Source organism: Alligator sinensis, unplaced genomic scaffold, assembly GCF_000455745.1.
Source record: "Alligator sinensis unplaced genomic scaffold, ASM45574v1 scaffold1012_1, whole genome shotgun sequence".
NCBI classification, from domain to species: domain Eukaryota; kingdom Metazoa; phylum Chordata; order Crocodylia; family Alligatoridae; genus Alligator; species Alligator sinensis.
The window spans coordinates 36792-50034 of record NW_005842104.1 but is presented as its reverse complement, the minus strand read 5'-3'; the positions used below and the strand labels follow the sequence as shown (position 1 = coordinate 50034).

At 41.9% G+C, this 13243-nt stretch overlaps 1 long non-coding RNA gene across 2 annotated transcripts in view; it reads right to left on the bottom strand.

The window, feature by feature from the left end:
* The window catches only part of LOC112550423, a 23832-nt gene extending 11463 nt beyond the window's left edge, over window positions 1-12369 (bottom strand). For both annotated transcript variants that reach the window (XR_003094263.1, XR_003094264.1), the window contains exons 1-3: window positions 12174-12369; window positions 11827-11859; window positions 4937-5151 (exon numbers count right to left, since the gene is read on the bottom strand). This is a non-coding gene — a long non-coding RNA (uncharacterized LOC112550423). The remainder of the gene's footprint in view (window positions 1-4936; window positions 5152-11826; window positions 11860-12173) is intronic.
* Between the last annotated feature and the right edge of the window lie 874 nt (window positions 12370-13243).

Genomic DNA, 13243 nt, shown 5'->3' with positions numbered 1-13243 from the left:
AGGATGGCAGGTTAATGTTTTCCTAAGAGGCGCAGACTGCCAAATGGATCAGTGACGGAAGATACTGTAAGAGTAGAAAAAGGCCAGTCTGTTGAGATTATGAACATCAGTTTGTAGAAACTATGGTGTCATTCTGTTGGCTCAGGACATGACAACCCAAACCCATTCCAAAGCTTTGATCTTCCCAGTGGCAGGAGAATTCATTGCTGCAGTACCATAGATTGGCAGAAAGTGTTGCTCATTGCTTTACAATTGATCTTACTCTTTTGATATTAAATCTCTAAAAATCCTAAACTGTTTGAATTCTTCTAGGGAACTGAGAATGATACTTTGATTTTAATTATCTCCAAGTGAAAAAGGGTGGAAGAAAATTGGTCTATGTCAGAAATCATCCCACATTCAGAAGAATCAGTCAGCAAGCTTCCAAAAAACTCTAGCATTTGAAGCATTCTTGTATTGCAGAGAATCATCTTCTGCAGCTTGTAGGATGTTGAAGCCTCTTGAAGAGCTAATGAGGAAATATGTTTTAATTCTGATAGAATATAATAGTATATAAAGAACGCGCCTTCAAAAAAAGAAAAAATATGTTTTTTTAAATTCATACCCATTTAACCCAGCTCAGTCACTATACTATACATCACCAGTGAATTTAGTGAAATTTCACAAATAGTGAAACTTAGTTTCAGATCCAGAAGTCCAGAATTGTATCAAAACTCCCAGGTCGCATCTATATTATTGTGCACACGTGATTCCACAGGGGCAAACGGCAGCAGCATAATATATACCACTACTGCCTGCTCCTGTGGAACACCTGTGCATGCATGTTTTGGCATGCAGCAAGATGTCCTGGGTGGGATAGGGGAGGCTGGGGCCAGCACCTGAGTTTCAGGTGCTGAAGATCAGGTGGCACAGCCAGTTTCAAGTGGCACAGCTGCCAGAACCACCACCCCACTTTTTTCCACTGCGGATTTTTTTGACACAGGGATCTCCTGGTGTGAACCCCCCCCATGCTGCAGATTAGCACCTGGAATGCCTGCATGTGCAGCAAGTGCACTGTCAGTGCTGCAGATGAGTCTGTGGCACCACATACCACATGTGCATGCTCATCTGGATAAGCCCCCACAGTTTTGTTTTGGTCCAGTCAACTGACATGGGCTTCTACCATAAAACCCATAGTTGGATTCAATTTTTTTGGTAGTCTGTAACTACTGTAATGGTTTCTAATTTACAATAGATGATTACTGTAATAATGCATGTGTTCCATACTTACCTTTAGTCTTTTAATTTATACTACTACTGGGATAACGTAATATAATATAACCCGGGTACACCCAAGGGTGTGCCCTATTCATAATTGGATGGGATGGGTAGGCAGGAGGGGGTGCTGTGAGAGGGATGCCAGAATTTCGAGCAGATCCCTCTTTCCTCTATAGTTTCATAGTTGGTAGGGTCGGAAGGGACCTAAGTAGATCATCAAGTCCGACCCCCTGCCATGGGCAGGAAAGAATGCTGGGGTCAAACGACCCCAGCTAGGTGATTATCTAGCCTCCTTTTGAAGACCCCCAGGGTAGGAGCGAGCACCACTTCCCTTGGAAGTTGGTTCCAGATCCTAGCTGCCCTGACCGCGAAGTAGTGCCTCCGGATATCTAGCCTGAATTTACTTTCAGTCAATTTATGGCCGTTATTCCTTGTTACTCCCGGTAGGGCTTGGGGAAACAGGGACTCTCCCATAGCCTGCTGGCCCCCCTTGGCCAGTTTGTAGACAGCCACCAGATCCCCTCTCAGTCTTCTCTTGTGGAGGCTGAACAGGTTCAGGTCCAGTAGCCTCCGCTCGTAGAGCCTGCCTTCCTGCCCCCTGATCATGCGAGTGGCCCTTCTCTGGACCCTCTCGATGCTTTACACATCCCTCCTGAAGTGTGGTGCCCAGAAATGGACGCAGTACTTCAATTGTGGCCTAACCAGTGTTGCATAAAGGGGGAAGATCATCTCCTTGGACCTGCTCGTGATGCATCTGTGGATGCATGATAAGGTGCGGTTAGCCTTCCTGACTGCTTCCCCACATTGGCAGCCCGTGTTCATTTTGGAATCAATAATGACACCAAGATCCTTTTCTGCCTCTGTGCTGACGAGAAGGGAGTTCCGCAGCCTGTAGGTATGCTGCTGGTTCTTCCTCCCCAGGTGCAATATCTTGTACTTGTCCATATTGAAACTCATCCTGTTCTCATCCGCCCATCTCTGTAACCTGTCCAGATCTAGTTGTAGCCTGTCTCTCTCCTCCAGCATGCCCACTTCTTCCCACATCTTAGTGTCATCCGCAAGTTTGAACAAGGTGCTTTTCACCCTCTTGTCCAAGTCACTGATGAAGATGTTGAACAGTGCAGGCCTGAGGACCAAGCCCTGGGGGACTGCACTGCCCACATCCCTCCAGGTTGAAAGAGACCCGTCCACCACCACCCTCTGGATGCGGCCCTTCAGCCAATTTGTGACCCATCTGACTGTATAGGCATCGACGCCACAGCCGCCTAATTTCTTAATGAGAATGGGGTGAGAGACAGTGTTGAAGGCCTTCCTAAAGTCCAGAAAGACTACGTCCACTGCAACACCTGCATCCAAGGATTTTGTGACCTGGTCATAGAAGGCCGCCAGGTTGGTCTGACAGGACCTGCTTCGAATGAACCTATGTTGGTTGCCCCTAAGCATGATCCCTCCTGCAGGTCCCTCGCAGATGTGCTCCTAGAGTTAGCCCAGGCCCAAAGTTCTTAACTATATACAATTTATTGAGTTATAATATACATAAACATAAAACTAAATATCATATACATATATTTACACAGTGAACATTAATCAATAACCAAGGTCAAGCCCTAAATAATACTATTTACAACATTACAATACAACATTTCAATTACAAAATATAAGGTGCAAACATGAACAATCTTAATAACACCTATTCCTTAATATAGTCCCTGACTCATGGCAAGAGGTAGTCCTCCTTCCAATGGGCTCCCTTGTGGGGGCTGTCCAGGAAAAACCAGGGGCCCCTCCCCTTAGGGCCTTGGCTAGGCGGGGGGCTGCTCACCTAGCCCCTTCTCTGGGTTTGCCCACCCCAAATGTCTTTCCCCAGTGGGACCCAAGGGCCCTATGACTCATGCTCCTTCAGGTGGTGGTGGTCAGGGCGCAGCTCGATGGGGTCTCCTATGCTGGAGCATATCTTCAGGCCTCTCCCGCACTGCTGGGCTCCTCCCCACTCTCAGCTGCTGCACCACCGCTGCTGGCTTCTGGGGGCTGGGCCTCATGCTGCAACACTACTATTTCCCCATGCCCTGGCTTTGGCACCAAGGGCTCTTTTAGCACAGGCTGGGCCCTTCAGGCTCCGGCTGGCCATCCTCACGCTGGGTGGCTAACTCAGGCAGCCTCTGCTGCTCCCTTGCTCCCAAGGCTCGGGCCTGTGCACCGCCCTGCACACCGTGCGACCTGGCTGTTTGCTGGGAGATGGGGCCTGAGCTGCCTTACTACAGCCCCAAGGCCTTTGCCCCATGCTCTGCCCTGTGCACTGTGTGGATGCTGGCCCTGCCGGGGTTGTGGCTCCCGAAGCCTGGGCTCAGTGCACTGAACCACGCACTGTGATTGACCTGAGCAGTCTCACACCACTCCCAGGGCCGGGTCTCCGTGCACTGTCCTGTGCGCTGTCAACAGCCCAAGTGGTCTCGCACCACTCCCAAAGCTGCTCCTCCAGGGGTAGCTTCAGGAGCCTTGGGCCTATTGCCTGCTGGGGAAGAGCTTCCCAGCTTTTCTTAGCTCCACTCTTCTTGAGTCCCTTGCTGCATCTGCCCCTTGTGCTGGGCATGCAGCTCCTTTTGTATGCTCCAGGGCTCCACCCCAAAGTCTTCTGGACCTGACAGTTTACAGTCTTCGATTAGGTCTAGGGGAGCTCTTTTCCCCCTCCTCTCAGGAAAGGAGCATGACTTTATTTCTCTTGCTGCCTCCTGATTGGTGGATGGGCTCTACCAATCAAAACAGCAGGATCTCAAGCCTGGGACTCAACCCAAGCTCTGAAAGGTGAGCCTGCTACAATAATATAATGTCTTTCATCCTATAAGTACTTTTCAAGTTGTGCTACTCTAGGAAAAAATATTGAGGCAGAAAGTTCTATGCTCTAACCTTTCGTCCCTTGCTAGCATAGGGCAAGGGTGCTTAACCCTCAGTCTGTGGGCCAGATTGGCCCCTGGAACCATGTGGCCCATGGGGGCAGCCCTGTAGGCCATGGCCATGCACACTAGATTGGGTGCACAGGGCAGTGCAGGACCCAATCCTAGGTCTTATAATCTATAAGTTAATAAATGTTTAACTGTGCTTTGAACAAATTAGTTAGAGATGCACAAATTTATGCCAACATAGAATTTGGCTCATAAATAGCTATATCAGTACTGTATTTTATTGCATTTTTATTGCATATAAAATGATTTCCTTCATTCCTGAAATACAATTATCTTTTGATTAAAATATGAATGATGGCTGGCTAATGGTGCATAACATTTTAGATGGGAGGTTAAGGATATATATATGAAATGGCAGGAAAAGGTACTTGGAGATATGGGCAGCGCTACAAGTAAAGCCTACCCACCCCTGTGAAAAATGTCATTACAATTTTAATCAGTACAATTTTAAAAAAAGCTAAAACTCTGACACAGTAATAGGTATTGTTTTCACATAAATCTTCCCTACTATAGTAAAATTTTTTTCTTGTTTACTTTCACACATGACAGTATCTATTTTCCTTTCATAGGCTGCTTGTACATGTCACGGGGTTTTAATTCAGTTTAGTTCTCCCTAAATTGAAACGGTGGGTTTTTAAAAACACTACTTCAATTTAGGAAGAATTAAACTGAACTAAACCCCTGTGGTGTGTACGCAAGGGTCGGGGCCAGATCCTTACCTGCCTCTTTGGCAGCACGTGCGGGGGATACAGCTGTCAGCAGGCCAAGTGGTCCCTGAGCTGCGTGGGGGCTACCCAGGTAGCACCTGCCTGCTGGTGCTTGGCTCAGGTGGTCCTGGGGGGTGCTGGAACTGCGGAGGGAAGCACCGCCCCCGCACAGCTACACAGGGAAGCACTGGGCCCCTGCACACCTCAGGCAGGGAGGCAGGCAGGCTCTGGGGAGAAAAGAAAAGAAAAAAAGATCAGGCTCAGCAAAAAAAAAAATCAGGCTTATAATTTTTTGTTATTTCTTCAGTGAAGCCTGCCAGCATGGGCTGCCACCAGGTCCCACAGCCCCTGAGCTGCGTGGAGCCTGCCAAGCCCTGAGCATGTCTGCTTCCAGCACCCTGTGCACTGTTGAACTTTGTTAGTTAGCAAACTAAAACACCTCCAAGGTGTTTTATCTTGCTACATATCAAAGTAATTTAAAGTGGAATATGCCGCCAAGTGTGCAAACAGGAAAGCCATTAAAGCAGTGTGAAAGGGCATTTAAGCCACTTTAAAGGCCAATTTTGTGGTGTGTACAAAGGCTCATAGTGATAGTGTTATTGTCACCTCGTATTTTGAGTTGCCTATTTATGCATCTCACATTTTAGAAAAAAAATCAAATTTAGTTGAATATTGGTATATGTTTCACATAGTCATTTTCCCCATACCATAGTTATGTATTATACTGAATGCAAGTGTATTATGATGTCTGACAGAAGCCTAATATTTTATTTCCATCTTGCACACACGTTAGGTAGATGTTCTATTTATACATTTGATTATGTACATATGTCTGCTGCTGTTTGCTTACATAAAAACCATTGTTTATGCCCCTTACTCATAGGAAAAATCAGTAAAATCTCACTGGGGCCCAAGGGATCCCCCGTAATCCCCATATGTTCATGTGTTGTTCCATGGAGTAAATCGAATATGAGGGAGGCTGATCCTTTTGCTGGGTCAGTTATGTAAGAAGTGTTTTGGGTATCCAAGATATTGTATGCTATACATACAAGTGGCAACTTGACAACAGAGGTAAAAATGTGCAGAGTAACTTTGTCCTTTTGAGATTATATAATTGGATGTTCAAATATTTGCTCTAGAAATTTAGAGGAAGCTTTCTGCTTCTTAATTACTACTTGAAAATTACATTCTGCTTTTAGAAAAATGGAAACAGATGTAGTGAGAAAACTCCAGTGCATGCATTTTGTACACCTAATAAACAATGCTGGCAGTAATTTGTCAGAAACAGACTCATCAAAGTGGCTAACTGAAGTATATTAATGGACCTGATCAGCAGCTCTATCCATCACAGAAGGAGACAAAACAATCAATACATTTTGCATGTGTTTTATTCCAGATTCATTACAGAAGTCTTTTAGATCTGGATAATCTTTATGAAAAATATATTTCTTTAAATTCACTGTACACAGGATGCTTGTGCTTTCTTGTACAAACAAGGACCCTCTAACTTTCTTGGGAGTGGGCCTGGAGAAGATGAGGAAATATTTCTCATGTTGCCTGACAGAAATCAGCAAAGAATTGTTGCTCATTTATATTGCCTTTCAAGAGCTTAGAAGCTTGACAAACATTAATTAATTCTGCCAGCATGCAGCGTTGTTAAACATATTTTACCCAAGAGTAAACTGAGACATGAAGGAATAAGCAATGAATCTGTGACAGAGATAGTAGAAAACCAGGAGTGTTGAATCCTAGTTCATGCCTACAAGATTTGCATCACATGTCTGTCATAAACCACTACTGCAGATGAATGTATTTAGCAACAACATAGCTCAATGACCAAATTTTTAGCATTATTGAATCATCCTCTAACTTATCTAACCTGCTTTATAATTCATTCAAGAGGAAATCAAAAGTCTCTGGTTATATTTCCTTCTGTTAACACACTAGTTTGCACAGTGCAAACACTATATAAAAGGGAAAATTGGTACTGCTCAAAGAGCAATTTAGGTCTACAAAGACAAAATTTTTGAGGTTTTGCTGGGAAAAAAGTCACCCAAAATGCATTTGATGCATGAATCTCACTTAAACAGGAAAGAAGTAGTATGCAAAGGATCAGTGAGTAGGCATAGTGCAAGCTGAAGACAGCTCTTATTCTCATCTCAAACCTACTACATTGCTCCTACACTGTGGCTTGTTAAAGCTTGCAGATCAAACTTATGCAATTGAGTAGTGTTGTCCTGAAGACAAGTGGTCCTAGGCTAATATATACACAGCAAACTGTTTGGTAAGTTGCAATTTGCTGATTTTTTGGTTGCATCTACACATGCAATTAATATGAAGCAATAAACACTGGAGCAGTTTGAGCTGGAGTAAACTCCTCCCAGGCATAGTGTCTACACATACACTCAGGACAGTTTGAATGATTTGATTTGGGGCTAGTATGGGCTGCAAGACCTCTGTATCCTGGGCTATATTGGCAGATAGACTAAGGCACAAGTCCTTACTGCTTACATTTACAGCACTTTTGTTTGCAAGCAGCGACAACCACAGACCCCTGTATACTGATGGGCCAGCTACTGGAAGGGCAGAAAGTCTACTGACTAGGAAGGGGAAGAGAGTGGAATAATCATTTCCCTTGATTTGCAAGTGACATTTTCTGTTAATGTAAATCCCAGTATGATATTGCAATATTTTTTTTTGCAAGAGCACACTGTTGGCTTATATTCAGCTTATGGTCTATTGTCTCCAGGTCTTTCTCACTAGAAGGGTGGTGAAGCACTGGAATGGGCTACCTAGAGAGGTGGAATCTCCATCCTTGGAGGTTTTTATGGCTCAGCTCAACAAAGCCCCAGCTGGAATGGTCTAGTTGGAGATAGTCCTGCTTCTAGCAGGATTTGGACTAGAGGAACTCCTAAGTTCCCTTCCAGCCTTAATTTTCTATGTTTCTATGATTCTTCTCAAATTGTCTGTATTCTTCTTGAAGTGTGGGCAAAACTGGACACACTGCTCCAGGTGAGGCCGTACCAGCACTAAATAGAGTGGACTAATCATTTCCTTTGATTTGTAAGTGACATTTTCTGTTAGTGTAAATCCCAGTATGATATTGCCATTTTTTTTTGCAAGAGCACACTGTTGGCTTGTATTCAGCTTATGGTCTATTGTCTCCAGGTCCTTCAGCCTCCACAGTACTTCAGCCTAGCCACTTATTCCCCAGTCTGAATTTGTGCATGCAATTATTCTGTCCAAAGTGCAGGACTTCACATTTGTCCTTTTTGAATCTCATCTGAGTGCTTGCAGACCATTTCTACAGTCTGTCCAGTAGGGCTGCGCAGAACGGCACTGTTTCATTTTGCCTTCCATTTCAACGTTTCGAGGGGACAGTGTTCTAAGTTTTGTTTTGTTTCGAAAGCACTGTTCCGTTTCGTTTTGTCGAAACTGTTTTGCTGTTTCAACGCTGTTTTGACGTTTTGCCCATAGGCTATAATGGGGAAGCACAAAACTGCCTATAACCTTGTCATTTCTTGGCAGATTTTGATGATAACAGCAGAAATAGTAGCCCCTTCTGAGGGCATGAGGCCTGCCGAGTTTCAAGGACATAAGTACAAGGGTTTCTGGGAAAATGCACCTCAAATTCTTGAAAGCAAAACTTGTGTCACTTGAAAAATGTACTAGTAATATATGAAAGGAGCTCACTTGATATCCTAACAGGCAGATTATTTTTAGTCTGTTTATTCTAAAAACAAATCTGTTTTCTTCTTGTTTATTTTCAAGGTTTATATTACGTTACTTTATTTAGCAATGGCAAGGAGCAAAAAAGTAAACAGATATAACTGACTCACAGTGGCAAAGGAACAACATTTTGGGTCACATTGAAAGACAGACAGATTTAGGCAACTAAACTCATAGCTACCTCTGTTTTTAATATTAAGGTTTTCCAGGTACATAGATAGAGCTCTGCTTCTGTACATGCCCACAGGTACTTCAGTCTTGATGACACTGCAGAGCTTGGTGTCTAGAAGAAACCTAAACCCTATCAAGATCTACAAACTAGACATTCCTCTGTCTAAGGCCCTAAGGATCTCAACTGAGGAGTCATTCTCTGAGATATACTTACTGGCTCCATATAAAGTGGTATCCACTATGTTTTAAACTATAGGAGGTGGAGAGGTCTATGTCTCTATAAAACAGTAGTTTATATGAAACAGTCCTTGGAGCAGGAACTGGAAACCAGGTCTCTTCCAGCAAGTCAGGTGCCCTGACTAGCAGCCAACAAAGCAAACTAAATAAGTCACAGTGGAACAACTTCAACCAATAGGATGGGTGGAAGATGTTTCCTCCACCCCTGGAATTGGCTGTAGTCTGGGCATGAGGACACTTTTCAAGGAAGTGGGGAACGTGGTTTGAATCCCCTCAGGCTGAATTAATCCCTAAGGTCCTGAGTAAAATGCCTAAACTCCAGAGAGGGCTTGAATTTCCGACACTTCCATGTTCTCAGAATTTCCTGTTTGTTAGCATTAGGTGGGTCTTAGTTCAGTGTGTGGATTTGAGGCAGATCCCTACACAGTATGGATACCATTGTAGGATGCCTATCTCTATGGTGTGTTCTGTATATGGAACCTGGGTACCTAATACAGGAGTATGGGTTTCCTTTCTGAGGACACAAATGTATACGCAAGGGGTTGCAACACTCACCATTGTGGCATCCAAATCCATTTTAGATCTAGTTGCTAGTGTTAATCCTTACACATACGGTATATACTGACTACAAAACTCATGCATTTACTCTGCCTAGTTACTTATACTGCAAAAAGCAGCGTATAAAACATTTACCATATTTGAATTCTCTATTCACACTAGTGTCATGTTGGAGACCCACTCTGCACAGGTTTAATTGTCCTCAGAACAGTGGAAACCTATGTCTCAGCTTGGAATACAGTCATGGATCATATATTTCTGTTGTCAAGTCCTGTTAAATGAAGTTAAAACTATAGATGGCTAGTTCTGTTTTACTGCAATATACCTTTCAATTTGAAAAAAAATGATCAAATAACAATTATTGTGAAATCTTGTTTAAAAAACAAAAAAAACAAAAGAAAAAACCCTGAAGTAAACGAAATTACGCCAGCCTTTATAACATCAGTATTTGTGTACAAAAGAGTATGCCGATACTGCACATACCCATAGGACCCTACAAGCCATAAATATTTTATGAGTGTTTTTTTGTACTGTGCTATTGAAATACGATGGTAAAATTTTAAATAGCAAAAATATTTGGAAAGGAACATGGACTAAATCAAAATAGTTTAAGAAAGGAATATAAGCTCCACTCATAGATCCATGTAAATCTGAGATGAAAAATATCTATTGGATCCCTTTCTACTTTTCTCTTTTACTTTCTTATTTTGGAGTATTCAGTCCAGGTTTAAATAACTCTAGCATGGAGCTTTCGTTGCTATCCAGGGAGAGTATTTCACAACATGATAGATGTTACTGTTGGGAAGGTCTTTTGATATCCAACCTAAATATTTCTTTGCACAGTTTTATTTTAGTGCTTCTAGTTCCTTAGAGCCCCATCTGCTATAGCTACATTGAGGAAAAGAGAGTATACCAATTTAAAGAAGCTAAGGTGATGTGGTCCACAATGCCTCTCTATATCACTTCAAGCAAGTTATCTTTTTGCTTTCATGTTTCCTTCTTTACATACTAGGAGTGCAGGCTCTGTCCTCAAGCCATAGAATCCTTCAAACTGACTGTGCATTTTTCATTCTTTTAAAATGTTCCTATGAATTAAGTCTGTAAATATTTTATAAATAGTTACTGCTACATTTTGATTTCCCTCTAATTGATAGTTTCAGAATTATTTTTGGGTTTGTTACTTTTGACATACTAGAAACCTTTTCTTAGTAAAAAATGACAGTTTTACAGAAGTAAACATGTTGAACAGTGCACCACAGTGTTCCTAACTGCTGTGTTAGTAGTCATAATATATAGCTGTTCTAAGGAAACAGTGATATACCAGCCCAGTACATTGCCTCAACTTGGAAATAACAAAATAAATGAAAACCTGATGCCTGGCATTTAGCAGACAGTTATTTAACATTGGCTTGGAGCAGGGGGTCCAAATGATTTAGGTAATGGAAGTGGTGTGGATTTACCTATCCCAAAGCGATTAACTGTTGGGATAATTTTTTTACCTAGAAACTGCAAAGTATCATTAATGGTTTAACTCAGGGGGTCAACAATTTATGGCCTGTGGGCTGGATCCAGAACACAAAGTTATGATCTGGTCCACATTTTGCTAAGAGCATGCCAATCCCCAGACATTTAATCTAGTCCATGGTTTGCTAATGGCATGACTGTCTCCTCTGGCTTCTCCAGCTTGCATGGAGGGGGGCTGTTTCTCATTGCAGCCTCTGCTCCACGGTCTGCTCGGAGACTGGCAGCAAATTTTGGCCTGTGTTAGTAAAAGATAGCCAGCCCATGGCTTATCTTGTTTCCGTATCAAATGGTTGATGCATAGTTTAGAAATGCTTACAAGTTAGGGTGAATTTTTCACTTCGTCCATTTTAGATGCATAGTACATCAGTTCCACTGAAGCTGATTTACTTTTAATCTGGTTTCCATTTTTACAGGATAGATACGTTTTCTGGGAACTCATAGACTATAAGTATGTAGAAATTATATTCTTTTAAAATACAATTAATCAAAGTGCAGGAATTTTGGTGTAATATTTAAAAAGTAATTGTTATTTTTAGAATAATAGGTGAAAAGGATCCTGGAGCAATTGCTGAGGTAAGACCAGAAATGAATTTGGATATTTTTTCCTTTCTATAACAGGCAAGGAATAAGGGTTGTGCTATATGGCAGATGGCAGACTACAAATATATTTTGCTACTACTTACATTAATTTTCACCAAGTGTCATAAACTTGAAATCTGGTGAGAGAAAGAAAAATGAAGAATAGTTTATATAAAGAGTTAAGCAAGAATTGATAGATGTTTTGTTAGTTATTCAGTTGTATAGTCGGTCAAGTCAATATATATGCCCTAAACATGGTTTATCACCATACATAATACTTTCTACTGATTTTATAACCATCCAAAATATATCACTCATACTTCATAAATCTATTAATTAATAATATAATAAACTATTTATAAATATATCTTAAACTAGAAATATGAGCGAAGTCTCCCAAAATATTGCCTTTTCATAGAATTCTGCTGATATGCTTATCAAAACATGTTACCTTTCTCCACTTTCTTGGTAGCACAGTAATCACAGCCACTGTACCACACCATTGAAAGTCCTCTTCTCACCATAATCAGAGAGGCTTAGAAGCATGACAGCAAACATAAATGGAAAAAATAAAAATGAAATGAAAAATGGATAAGTTAAGAGGTACTCAGTAAACATAGCACACCTGGGAAAACTGAGAGGCTAAAACAAATGGTGGTAACCATGCCAGACCAAGACTGTTAAGTAATTTAACAGTGAGAAAAATGATGTCATAGACACATGGGCAGATCCAGGATTTCAAAACATGGGGTGCAGGAGCAGCAGGCACCTGCTTCTGCTGTCCGCAGCTGAGCCCAGATTGCCCATGCAGCCTGGACGGAGCAGGGCAGGAGCAGCTCTAGAGCTCCCTCTGCCGCTAAGTCAGCAAAGGACAGTGTCAGCAGTGAGTGGAGCAGGCGGGATGGAGAAGGGAGGTGAGGTCCTGCTAAGCATGGAGGGAAAAAGAGGAGGTATGGCAGATGCACAATTCTCTTTGAACACTTAAAGTCCCTGGCTGCTGTTCCTATAACATGGTTCAAAAGGCAGGTGAGGCTGTGCTATTTCACTGCTCCTGGATGGACAAAGTCTTTAGAAACAACTATGTTGTTCAGAAAGCAGCTTCTTATTGTTGTAGACCTATGTTTCTTTAAAACAGCTGCTGAAGAACATAGAGTATTTTACATTAAACAAAAAATAATGTTATAGTCTCAAAGACAGCAAATATCTTCTGATTATGGCTTTTTGTGTTTTTGTCATCCAGACAATGGTGGTCATTTCATATAATTTTAATATAAACATACAGTGGTGACCCAAACAAAACTGTGATTATAACAGGGAACATTGTGTAAGGTTTATACAAATATTTCACAAGTTGCTTCATTTAAATTTTAAGAGCATCAGATTATTGAGATAACAACTATTAGCATCTTTACCAATGGCATTCCAAAACTTGTGATAGTTTATAGCCTTAACTTTTATCATACAGTGCATTATGGAAAGAATGGCACACATGAAAATCAATTCACTTGTTCATTTGTTAAT